The sequence below is a fragment of the Equus quagga genome, chromosome 16 (assembly GCF_021613505.1).
Source record: "Equus quagga isolate Etosha38 chromosome 16, UCLA_HA_Equagga_1.0, whole genome shotgun sequence".
Lineage (NCBI taxonomy): Eukaryota > Metazoa > Chordata > Mammalia > Perissodactyla > Equidae > Equus > Equus quagga.
Window position 1 is genome coordinate 8,860,997 of NC_060282.1, and position 13,208 is coordinate 8,874,204.

Below are 13,208 nucleotides of genomic sequence, written 5' to 3' on the forward strand. Positions count from 1 at the left end.
ATCTGCCAAAGACATTGACATTGACTTGGCCGGCATGGCCTCTCCAAACCTCTGGGACAAAGGATGGGAGTCATTCTCCTGACTTCTTTTCCAGACAGCTGAAGCAAAGGCAGGAAGTGAAATGAGCCTGAAAACTATGCTCTTTGGAAGAGGCCCACGCTTCTGAAAAGTCAGTAATGCCTGGACAAAAACCATTCTCTCCTATGGAGTCGGGCTCTGTAAGGCAGCTGATGGGAAGAACAGATAATGTAGCAGGGAAGAAATTGCTTCTGGACTCAGGATCAGCTCTTTGGCCGTGGGCTCCATCAGCTCCCAATGCTGCTGTTTTATTTCAGCGCCATTCTATGGTATCTGCTAGGGAAGTGCCACAAGAATCAACACTAATGAACTCTTTTTGATGAGCCAACAGCTGGATTTGGCAAGAACACGTCAGCATGTGAAATCAGGCAGAAGAAGAATTTCAAAATGAAATAAAACTCTATTTTGTTGAGAACTAAGAGCATCGCATTCATTTCATGTGTGAGTACAATTTGAAGGTAATGAATTAGCTATTTTGAGCACCTATTATATGCTAAAAGATTTATGTATAGCATCACTATTTTATTTTATGAAAGATTTTGTTTTCAAAGTAACATGTGATCATGGTTAGAGAAGCATTAAGGTTAAATTAACCCATTTGGCAGGTAACCCAGATCAGCAAAAGTGCTGGCTGGGGGTGAGAGAAATCTAGAATGGATGGTAAAGGAGGGAGGTGATGAATATCAACTATGGTCTTGGGTTCAGCTGTAGCAGGGGCGACCGTAGCTTGTCCAACATCATACGAACTCTCTTCTTTTTTTTATTCTATAAATTTTTTTTTGAGGAAGATTGTCCCTGAGCTAACATCTGTGCCAATCTTCCTCTACTTTCTATGTGGGACACCTGCCACAGCCTGGCTTGATAAGCAGTGCATAGGTCTGCACCCGGGATCCAAACTAGTGAATCCCAGGCCACTGAAGCGGAGCATGTGAACTTCACCACTAAGCCACCAGGCCAGCCCCATAGCTCTCTTCTTTTAAGACACTTTAGTTACACTTTGAAGAATTAGTTTTAAGACTGAGTTAACTTAATGTGAGGCATGGCTGGATGGGCTGTTAGAGACTGTTCGTGTTCACTTCCACTCCTGTGGATACTCATCCTTATTCTGTGCATAGCAGCCTGACTTCCAGTGGCCAGCAACTGTATGTTTTGTCAAAGATGGAAAAGCCCAGTCTGCTTGAGAATCTGGTGGGCTGGAATTTCCTGGGAATTATGTCCTCCCAGGGAAAGCCCTTAAAATAAGAGTAATGTATGTGGGGGTATAAATACCTCAGCTCCCTTGCCTCTTGCCCAAAATAATTCTGAGATTTTTTTCTGCCCTTTTCTAAAGCTTCTTCATGGGATTAAGCTTTTGTAGCTCACCTTAGTAACTGGCTTGAAAGCACAATCCTTACTGGCCACTTTCCCTTCCCTATATTGTGTCTCTTCTCTCCTATCCTGTTCTTTGCACTAACAATAAACTGCTTGCCGTTGAGTCCATCGCTTAAAGCAGGGCTCATCAAATTAGTTCACAGGCCAAACCCAACCTGTTGCCTGTTTTTCTAAATAATGTTTTGTTTTTGTTTTTGGTGAGAAAGATTGTCCCTGAGCTAACATCTGTGCCAATCTCCCTCTATTTTGTATGAGGGATGCCACCACAGCATGGCTTGATGAGCAGTGTGTAGGTCCATACCCAGGATCCAAACCTATGAACCCCAGGCCACTGGAGTGGAGCTTGCAAACTTAACCACTGTGCCACTGGGCTGGCCCTAAGTAATGTTTTATTGGAACACAGCCATGTCACTTCCTTTATGTTTTGTTTATGGCTGCTTTTACGCTACAAGGACAGAGTAAGTTGAGTAATTGTGACAGAAATGGCATGGCCTGGAAAGGTAGATATACTTACTATCTAGCCCTTTACAGAAAAAAACTTGCTAACTCCTGGTTTAGAGTGTGCTTCTGGGGGGATCCAAACTAAAACACCACCTCTAGGCCATGATGGGCAAAGAAAGTCAAGTGGTTGCTGAAACTTGCAATGGGGTAGAGTTGCAGAGGGAAGATTGGCTTCAGAGGAGCAGAGACCTATAGTGGAGGGATCTGAGGTCACTGTTCAAGGACACGGATGAGGATACACTAACCACAAGCTCACTTTCCATTTCCCCTTGGTGAAATAATAATTATCCTCAAAGGCCCTTTTAAAATACCCCTGGTCCTTGCAGCTCCCCCTCCGAGATGCTATGTCTGCCATCTTTGTTTTTATAGCATTTAGTTTCTTCCTTTATACTAGCTCTCATGGGAATTGCTAGTCTTTCTCTTTGATTCAACCACCAGACTGTGAGCTTCTTGAGGGCAGGGACCAGACCTTATCTTTGCTAACTCTACTTAGTTGGGAAGGCATAATCTTATTCGAGTAGGTGCTCCATCAAAGCTTTCTGAATTGAATGAACTAGCTCTCCACCCCTGCCTGCCATTTTTCTTCTTGGCAACCAACACTCTACACACACAAAGCCAATAGGGCTGGAGGAGGTCCAGCAGCCAGGGGCTCATGGTTCCTACCACCCTCCCCGAGCTGGTTGGCTCAGATGTACATGAACTTACCCTATGACCTTGGATTCATTATCTCTGTGTGCCAGCCCTCTGAGCCAATTAATTCCAGACAGATGGCTCTTCAAAGCCAGTAACTGCGGGATGTGGAACAGCCATTGCCCAGATTGTAAACTTCCTTCCAGCTGCTTCGTATTATCCCTATCCCAGCCTATCAGTGAGTGTGAGGCAGTCCTGGCCATTCTCTAAAAAGGCTTCCTCATCTCCAGTAGGCCAGACTTCCAGGCTTTTCCCAAACCCAGTTGATAATCCAAAGATTTAAGTCCATACTTTCCAAAAGGGCGACTTTTCAAATTCATCACAGATTCCTCTGAAATGTGTTAAGTAATGCATTCGGTTCCTGCTGAGGATGAAATGCCGATGCCATTATCATAATGTAGTGCCTTATTTTTTTGGCTGAAAATTATATTGGGTTTTTGACATGAGGAGCAAAGTGGCAAATTGCAATAAACTGCAAGAGGAATCAGATATAATTCAAAAGTCACAGAGGCCCCTTGAAGGAATAATAACAGTAATGAAAACAGCCCCCTACTAAGTTTCTCATCAGGTTGTGAGGCTCAGAGTGGGTAATGTTTTGATTACACTGCTGGACCAGCAGATCAAATCTTGACTCCACTGATGGGCAAACATCAATCACGTTGGCATATCCAATGGAGCCAAATAGCTTGTCGATTTGATGATTGCTTCGTAAAATTTATCATCCCTCCAAGCATGGTCACACATTCTAAACACTGACACCCCTAGGAACAATGCATAGGGTTGTGGATGGGTTTTAAACCCAGAATTTGCCCATTTGTTGTGCAAAGGTCTGCATGCTGAACTCTGTGGGCATTGGTCAATTTCTCCAGGGAGTGCCTGACAATGGTGATTTGGAAATAAACTTCGGAGTTGCTTTAATGCCCCAGTGTATGAATCTAGGCCAAATAGTGTGCAATTTCAGAGTCATTTTGCTTATTGGACTTCTTTCAAATATAACTATGCATCTCATCTCACTTAGTCCAAGTGGGAAGGGAAAGAAAACTGGATTTTAACTGCAAGGGCTTTAGATCTAGTCTCCAGGCCTAGAGCTTATAGTGGGAGAGAAAAGAAATGTGTAGGGAGTAGGCACAAGCATCTAGAAACCATAAACACTTAGACACACACACTGTATACCTGTACACGTATCCCCATATACACACACATAAACACATATACCAATATGCGTTCCACACATGAACATACACACATATTTTTATAATTAAGCAAATGAAATCTTGGGAGGTATCATTTTAAAAACTAGTCAAATCAAATACTGCCAGATCAGTTGCAGAAAAAGATGTTTTCCCTTCCCACTCTCTCCTCCACATATGCAAATCTAGGCATGCTTCTTTTCTTGAGATTTTATACCCTGCTCCTTGCTATACAATATGTACTTATTCTTCTAAGCCCTCAGATATCTGATTCCTTCCAGTATTGTAAGGCTCTGCATGAAGATATCCTCTATTTCTCCATGGTTTTTCTTTCTATTTTTTCTTGGTTCAGAGGGATTCGCTTCTGTCCAAAGGCTTATTGGCCTCTTGGTTCCCATTCTCACTGCTTCACCAGGGCCTGACTTGGCATGAGTCTCTACACCATCAGTAGCTACGCTAACTCCACATGAACCCATTCTGAAGGCTGCCCTTTGGAATCGTATCAGCTACACTGGAGGAAGGAAGAAGTCAAGAGAACAGACTATCCTTTTTTATATTTTCAGCCGCATTTGGTGCCAGCTTTCTCAGATGGTCTATTAACATTTCCAAGCTTGTCAGATCATTTCTAGTCCAATAAAAGGGAAGAACGCGATTTTTTAAAAAATAAAGAAAAATCGAGCCTAGGAATGCCAGTGAATCTTCCCAGAGGAATCAGCACTGGCTGTCTAATGGCTCTGTGTTTGCCTCTTCTGCTAATTAGCTTGCTGCTCCAACCAAGGCATGCTTCTCCCCGGGGCCTCAGTTTCCTCATCTGTAAAAATTAGAAGGTTAGATTGCTAGGGTTTCTCTGAGTTGTATAAAATAATAAAATACATCAAACCTCCAGTGATTCAAATTCAAATTCAGATTAGCTTTTCTTGGCAGTGGTTTTGACTCACGGTGAGCTTGCAGTCCACCAAGACCCTAGGGCGATTGTGGGGAGCTCTGCAGCTGCCACGTGAGTGCTCCCTTCCCTTAAGAAGGGAGGGGAGAGATGAAAATTCACACCAGCTGTATACACTGGAGCATTTCCCATCAGCTTCCTTCTCTCTTGGCCTAGGGACATAGGGTTGCCACATAGAGTCCATCCAGTGGCTCAGGCAGGGCAGTGCTGATGATGGTACACTTGCCTGCCTGATGGCCAAGGTTAGGCTTTCCAAAGGCTAGACGTGGGCCCATACAGTTACAATACTATTTGCTCATCTATAGCCTATACTCAAATTTTGCCAATTATCCCAACAATATCATTCACAGCATTTTTTCCCAACATTCCAATCCAAGACCACACGTTTTGTCTATTGCTTCTCTGTCTCCTCACTTGCCTTAAATTTAGAGGGATTCCTCAGTCTTTGCTTTTGTGTTTTGTGATTGTGTTAGACTGGGTTCTCCCAGGAGCAGATATTGAGACTCAGATTTGAATTCAGGTAGATATTTGGGAGGCGATTCTAGAAAGTATGATTAGGGAGTGGGGAAGTGGAACAAGAAAGGGTGGAAGCTAATATAAGTGTGTTATCAATCAAGTAACGAAGGTGGGCAACTGAGACTCAATTTCCAATGTGGACCTCTGGGATGCTGTGTAGAAAATGCCCCCAAATTGTCCCATCCAGTAGACAAGAAAGCAGGGACACTGATCCTGTCTCCCATCCACTGTTAGATGAAGGCTGCTCCAGGGGTATTCGCTTGCCAGCACTTCCAGTGTGCCCCCTGGAGAGTTCCAAATGCAAGTACTGGAACGGTGAGTGCTGAGGGCATGTGGGGGTTTGGTTTGGGGGACACTGACATTTTTGAAGAGCTCAGGGCAGTTGTTTTGTAGAATGTCCCTCTGTTAGGGTTGGTCTTATTGTTTTCTCTCGTTTAGATTCAAGTCTCCTGTCAGCACACCATATCAGAAGGCATGCAATACAATATGTCCTGTTATTGGTGATGTTAACTTCGGTCACTTGGTTAAGGTGGTGTCTGTCCAATATCTTCGCTGTAAAGAAATCTGTTTCTCCTTTCTAATAAACAGATAATCTCTGAGAAACACTTTCAGACTGGGTAAATATCCTCTTCCCCAATAAACTCCTACTCAATGGTATTAACATATGTGGTGGTTTATGAAATATGACCCCCAAAATCTTTGAGACTCCTCCCCTTGAGAGTGGGGTCTACCTTCTCCACCTTGAGCTGGATGAGGCTGTGATGGCTTTGGCCACTAGAGCATAGGGGAAGTGATAATGGGTAAACTTCGAGGCTATCTCTTTAAAGGTCGTGCAGCTCCCTCCTTGTCCTCTTGGGCTGTTGGCCTTAGGAAAAGTGAGTCACCTTGTAGGAAGTCTGACCGTCCTGAGATAGCCATGCTGGAAAGGCCATGAGCAGGCTCTCTGGTCAACAGCCCAGCCGAGCTAACAGCCAATGGCCCGCACCAATTGCCACTATGTGAGTGATTCACCTTGGATGCTCCAGCCCGGTTGAACCCTAAAGATGGCTAAAGCTCCATCTGACATTTGATGCAACTGCAAGAAAGACTGTAAGCGAAGACTGCCCAGACAGGCACATCTTGAATTCCTCATCCACAAAAAACATGAGCAAAATAAAACGGTTGTTTAAGCCCCTGAGATCTGGGATAATTGCTTTGCAGCAATAGTAACTGGAACAACATCCATCGATGATTCTTGCCTGAATCAATTAGCATACTGGTGGCTGCTAAAAGGCAACTTTAATTCTATTATTCTAATTTTCTTACTCCTGCAGGGTGTATCCCCCTTACTGCTAGCTTCCTCACATCCTTTTAGGAATTGCTTCTGCTTATCATATTATTTCTCCAGAAAAAAGGCCCTCTGAGCTGAAACCAAAACAAAAAATGAGAATCTATTTCTTATTAATCGCTAACAAATAGTCTAGGAGCTGCCATGTCAGTTTCTTACAATGAAATGACATTTTTGTCCTTCCCTTTGTTAAGAATTAATTGTAGATCTGCTTCAGAAAACATAAATGATCCTGGAAGTACAATTTTTCTCCAATCACAGCATACTTACTTTGTCATATCAAATTTATGTCATTTTCTCCATTGAAAGAAGTTCTTTTAAAATGATACTTTCCAAGTGCAATGACCATAAAGAGAGAACTAAACAGCCTTGTCCCTCCTTCTCCTCCCCCACTGACCCCACAGTGTGTCTGCTGACCTGAGACCCCAAGGCTGCCAGGCGCAGCCTGACTGTGTCCTTTCATAATGTGCAGCTGGCTATCTTTAGATGGGGCTGGCGCTTGACGGTGACCCCAAATTATGCTCCTTCAATGAATTAGGTGGGAGGATGTGTGAAGAGAATAAAAGAGAAGGATTGGACTTTCAAAATCTTTCAGGAACACAAACAAAAATAATAAATCTAGGTCTTAAAATAGCCCATGGGTTAGAATCACTAAAAAATCTCAAAGGGGGAAATATTCATCAGCTAGAAGGGAAACATGCATATTATTTGGAGCAAATTAATATCAGTATCGTCTTCAGGCTGGTTGTGTGCAAAAGCCAGGCTTCTGCAGAGAGGAGAGTTTTGCACCTTAAATTCAGTAAGGAGATTTCAGGACCTACTATGTGCTCAGCCTCACGATAGGAGCTCGAGGTAGGCAGTGAGGAATTCCTCGACCTCAAGGAATTTTCCATTTATTTGGGGAGATGAGACATACACAAATGTGTTGTACTTTTCCTCCATTCTCTTTCTCCATCTCACTCCACCTCCACTGTCTGTCTCCCCGCCCCTAGGCCTCTCCACCTCCATGGTTAAGAATTCAAACTTAGAAGCTGTGTGACCCTGAGTGAGTTACTTACCCTTCTTGTACCTCAGTTTCTTCATCAGTAAAACGGGAATGATAATAGTGCCTCGCTCATCGTGTTGCCTAGTGTGGACTGCCATGTGGCAAGTAGTCCGTAAAGGCTAGCTCTTCATCCTTGTCTTCCTCCTCTTTTCACCCTGCCGCTCCCTCTGTTCAGCAGTTAAGCATATGGCTCCTACAGTCAGTGCCTGGGTTCAGATTCTGCTCCATACTGTGCCAGGGCTGCAGCCCAGGGCAAGTTGCTCAACTCTTTGGGCTCAGTTATCTCATCTGCACAGAGGAGTGATAGCTTCAACATCAAATGTACCGCTTAAATGAGTTCATGCCTGTAAAACACCCACGGTTGGTTTGGAGCGCAGCATTTAATCAAGGTGTAGGTATTACTATTATCTTTTATTATTATTATTAATTAGTAGTAGTAGTATTATCATTTTTGCAGAGTGTGGGTTCCTGGGGGGGCTGAAGGGGTAACCTCATGTACTCTTCTTAAGGCAGACTTAGGGAGGGTTTACGGCATTTCTGTTTTCATGAGGTATGTGGTATGATGTGGTGTCTCGGAGCCGCCATCTTGTTAATTTTTGCTTGAATGTCAGCAAATACCCACTTCTGAGGATTCTTGCGGCAAGGCAGGCTGCTGAAGGAAAGCAGCTGCCTCTGAACCAGAGTGCCCATGTTCCTTCGGGCTTCATAGCTCTGGGTACACCCTGATCCCCACATTCTCACATCCCCGTGCTCATTTCCCCTTCTCCCGCAGGAGTGGGGACAGAATGCCAGGGAGGCAGTGTGATGGCAGGGGGAGAGAAGAGCGAGCAAAGACCTCAGAGCAGCTGCCCAAGAGAAGTGGAGCTGAGCCGGAAATGAGAGCCACGTGGGCAGTGTTTCATTTTCCAGGAGCCACATTAAAAATGGTAAAAAGCAACAGGTGAAATTAATTTTAATAATATATTTTATTTCACCCAACCTATCAAAAATATTATTGAATCAACTTGTAATAATGTAAAAATTACTAATGAGATCTCTTACATTCTTTTCTTCATAATTTCTTTGAAATCCGATGTGTATTTTAACTGACTGCAAACCTCAGTTCAAACCAGCCACATTTCAAGGGCTCAGTCACTGCGTGTGGCTCGTGGTGACCTATCAGACAGCGAAGCTTTAGATCTGGACGGTCCCAGATCCAATCTTGGTTCTGCCACTTGCCAGTGGGTGACCCCAGGCAAGTGGCCTCATGTCTCTGAGCTTCAGTTTCTTCCTTTGCATCTTGAGAATAATATCTTTAAAGCATCAGGAAACTTAGAAATAGTAAAAAACCAGGCACAGAACCCGGCACATAGTAGGTCCTTAATAAATGTTTATTCCTTCCCTTCCTGTGCTGTCCACCTCACTGGAGGGGTCCCTATTCCTTGCAATTTCATAAGGATGTCCTGGGACGGAGAGAATATGGGGAATGATATTTTATCAATTCATCTCTGTTCAAAAATTCCCCAACAGTTATGCTGGTGCAAGAGGACAAACAAACAGACAAACCACCCCACACAGTTTGCACAACTGTCTGACACAATCATGCATTGCTCTATGCTCATTCAAGGTGATGTCGCTCCCTGCTTGGGTTACTGTGATAACGTTCTGACTGGCCTTTCGGTTTCAGTGCCAGTCCCTACAAACCCCTCTTAGAATAAGGCCCCCAGTCCTGGCTGTGGCCTCTCAGGGCCCCCATCTTCCCCCTCTGGCCCTGCTTACCTCTCTCCCCTTGTTCACTGCACAGCCACACCTGAGCTTTCTTCCTTTAACCAGAAGCACAACTTGCTTCCTCCCCGAGGCCTTTCTCCTTGCTCCCAGATCTTTGCATGGCTGCCTTCTTTTTGCCATTTCATTCTCAGCCAAAATGTCACCTCCTCCGAGAGGCCTTCCCTGAACACTCAGCACTTTTTGCAGTTTGATATTTCCCATTTATCTGTTTGATTCTTGTTTACTGTTTATCTCTCTCTACTAGCATTGAGGCTCCACGAGAACATATCCTTTGTGTCAGATTCCTAGCACGTGACAGAGATTTGGTCACCCAGAGGCAGTCAACACATGATCATTGAATGAATGGAGAATGAGTAAATGAAAAATTTTGTAAAAATGGAAGAAAGGACACAAGGCTCATGACGCTCAAAGGTTACTTCATCTAACATGACTGGATGGTAATATTCTCAAAGGGAAGTATGGAGGCTTATTCCTGACTGGAATTTCAGGATCCTTCACGGGAGGCACCTTCTCTGGCACTGCAGAAATGAGTGCTGAGCTATGACAGGCTTTCGCTACACTTCAGTCTTGTCAACTGAAAATGAGACACACATCCACACCCTCCGCTTATCCTGGTGACTAAGCCCCCGCTCCCATCAGCGATCTCCCCTCAGAGATTATGTTTCTCTGTTCCCAGGACCTTGTCAGATAGGGCCCTCTGACTTTGAAGAATGGCATGAATTCTCTTCCATTTTCCCTCTTTCCCTGAGGTGACCACCTTCTGAGTTCTCTTTCCATTCCTCCTCATCAAAGAGTTTCGGAAGCCAAGCTTTTGGGTCAGAATATTTCACTGCTGTCTTGGCACCAGCACTGCCCAGTCAGAAAGGTCTCCATCTGTCCCAGAAAGGGATGTTTCCCTGTCAGGGTATTTTGGGTAAATATCAGATGACGATCACCCGTGTTCCCTTCCTGTCCCATCTCCATGCTCATTTAGGGCTCACAGGTCCCCACCCTACTCTCTTGTCCTAGGGTCCCAGAGAGTGGGATAAACTGGATTTGGATTTAGATGTCCTAAAGGTTAGCCCCAAACAGACTTAGGCCGAAGTGTTTCCTTCAAGCCTAGCTATCCATGCCCTTCTTGGTGCCCACCCTCCCGCTGTTCCCCACAGACATCAATAACCCTGCAAGCCTTGTCTTTCCTGCCTGCTTCCTGCTCTCCCACTGGAAGCCTCTGGAGAGCAAGCCTCTGCACCTACCTGTGCTTGGCACATGGCCAGCCCTCAAGGAAAGTCTGTTGAATGCATAACTGAATACATAAACGCAAGTTTACCAGATCCCAGAAACAAACAACAGAAAACACTGCCTTTATAGTTCACATTCTCTATCCTAGCAATGACAGCCAACAAGGTCATAGCTCTTCCTTTGTGTCAGGCACTATGGAAGTGCTTTAAATCCTTAAGCTCATCATCATGACAAGCTTAGGAGGTGGGTCTCTTATAATTCCCATTTTAAAGATGAGAAAACCAAAGCCAAGAAGGGCAAAGTTGGTTCCTCAAGGTCTCATACCTGACGAGTGGCAGAGCTGGGATTTGAATCATGGCAGTCTGCTTCTGGAATATCAGCTCTTAACTGCTATACTAAACTCCTTCTGGAATAGCCACCAGAGGGAAATTCTCAGCCACATGTACCAACCACAGGGAATATTTTGCTGTTCTTTAAACCTGTCCTACAATTTCCCTTGTTAGTTCTTTTGATCGTTTGATTTGCTGTTGCAGGAACCATTCCGTTTCTATTGCTCTGCTGTCTTCGCTTCCAGGCTTAGCCAACTGTTTTCTGTTGCATCAGGTTCCTCGAACATTTCAGCAGAGCTTGTAGTGTCTTCCTCCAGCCCCCTACTGCCCCATGATTATAATACATATTTTAGTATGGGTCTGTATTTAGATAATTATTTCTTTTGCCAGTAAACTCAGATGTCTGGATGACTGGCATTGTATGCCCCTGGAGTGTGCCACGGATTTCTCACCTCTGTCTCTTCAGTACAAAGGACAGTGCCCGACACTTATTAAAATGCTCCTAGGATGTGTACTGAATGGAGTTATTGATAACCAGGGCTGTTTCTATGAACAAATGTCGTCGGCTCATGTCTTATGATTTCTGGAGCACTGGACAGATTATTTTGTCCTTGATTATCTTTCCTGTTTGGCATGACCGTACCTGAAATGCTGTCATTATTGAGGCATCCTTGTGAAATAAGTATTTCTTCCTCTGGGTATCCTTGGTAAAACAAAATATATTTGTAATAAGAGTAGTGTCTTAAATCTCTAAAACATTTGTGTGACTTGGAGGCGTGCATGGAGTCTGTGCCCAGAGTTCTGGGGACACAAGGAGAAAGGACGGGAAGCAGGGAAGGGAGGTAGGTGTTGCTAAAGCGTGATTCCCTTCATTTCCAATTTTGCTGGGAGCCAGCCTCCATATATATCCCTTTTAGCACTTCTAAGTAGCAATGCAAGTCTTCCAGATGGCTGTGGAATTACTTGTAAGGCAGCCTGCAGATTATTCTTGAAAAAAGAAAGTTCTCATTAAAAGTGAATGAAAGCATGAATTTCCAACATGTCCGTTTGAAACTCTAAGAATTTTTAAGCGAATTAAACTTATGTGAAATGAGGTGCACTCAAAGCCCTTCAAAGCTCTGAAACTCTATCTCTGTCAGCAAACTGTATTCTGACAGTGCCATCCCGCTCTGTGTGGGCACTGCCATGGGTGCCAGGATGCAGTAACGGAGGAGACAGGGTCCCTGTGGCCCAGGAACTTGCAATGGTATCCACAGACCATTAGAATGTCTTTGTAGGCAATGATTAGGATCCACCAGTAATTTTCAGTATTTTAAAATCCTAACCAATGCCTTCTTTTGTTTAACCATTATCATGTGCAGGAGAATGGAAACATCGTCTCTTGCTGTTGCCTGGAATCAAATTATCTCTGTATTTTACCACTGTACATCTCATTGGAAGACATTTAATTGTTCCATAAGACATAAGGATGTTTATAGAAACTGACAGAGAGAACCATATCTTGCCCAACTTGAGATTCACGAGGAGGAGAGAATGGTAGATTTCCTCAGTGATGACAATGTTGCTCAGATACAAGATGGCATGTGCTTATTTCTGTATGAGATGATCTAGTAAAAAGTCCTGCAGGAGGACCATCAGCGCTCACCTGTATCCTTCAGCTGCCCCAGAGGTCACCTGCAGACAGTCCTTCTCCAAACCTACGGCATCATAAGTCCTTCTGGCCGTTAGGAGAGTGTTCTGTCCTTGTGTAGGGCAGGCCAGGAGAGCCAGAGCTTAGAGCCCAGGAGCAGTCCTCAAGCAGTGTGGCAGGCCTACTGGTAGGTACAGACCCCAGCTTCTTAGCCTTTGGGGGAGCCCACTTCTGAACTGAGCTTCACAGTCTCCCCGAGGGTCCCCTGTGGGATTGATACCCAGTTGCCCACAGTGGCAACTTGCTCTTGAATGCTAGCTTTATTGGCTTTCTTCCCATTGCTGCTTCACTTCCTCACCTTTGCCCCACCATTCCTGGAACCATCTTCCAAATAAAGTACCTGTACCAACTTCCTATCTAAGTGTCTGTTTCTGGGGGAATGCAAACTTTGAGTACCTCAAACTACCAAGGAGGTAGAGAAATACCTATGGCAGAGTAAAGCTGGCAAGGCTACCAGTGGAGGTGACTTTGAAGGTGATGCTTTGTTAGAACACTGGCCGGGAGCCAAACCCACTTGTGGTCTGAGGATAGTAAACCTCA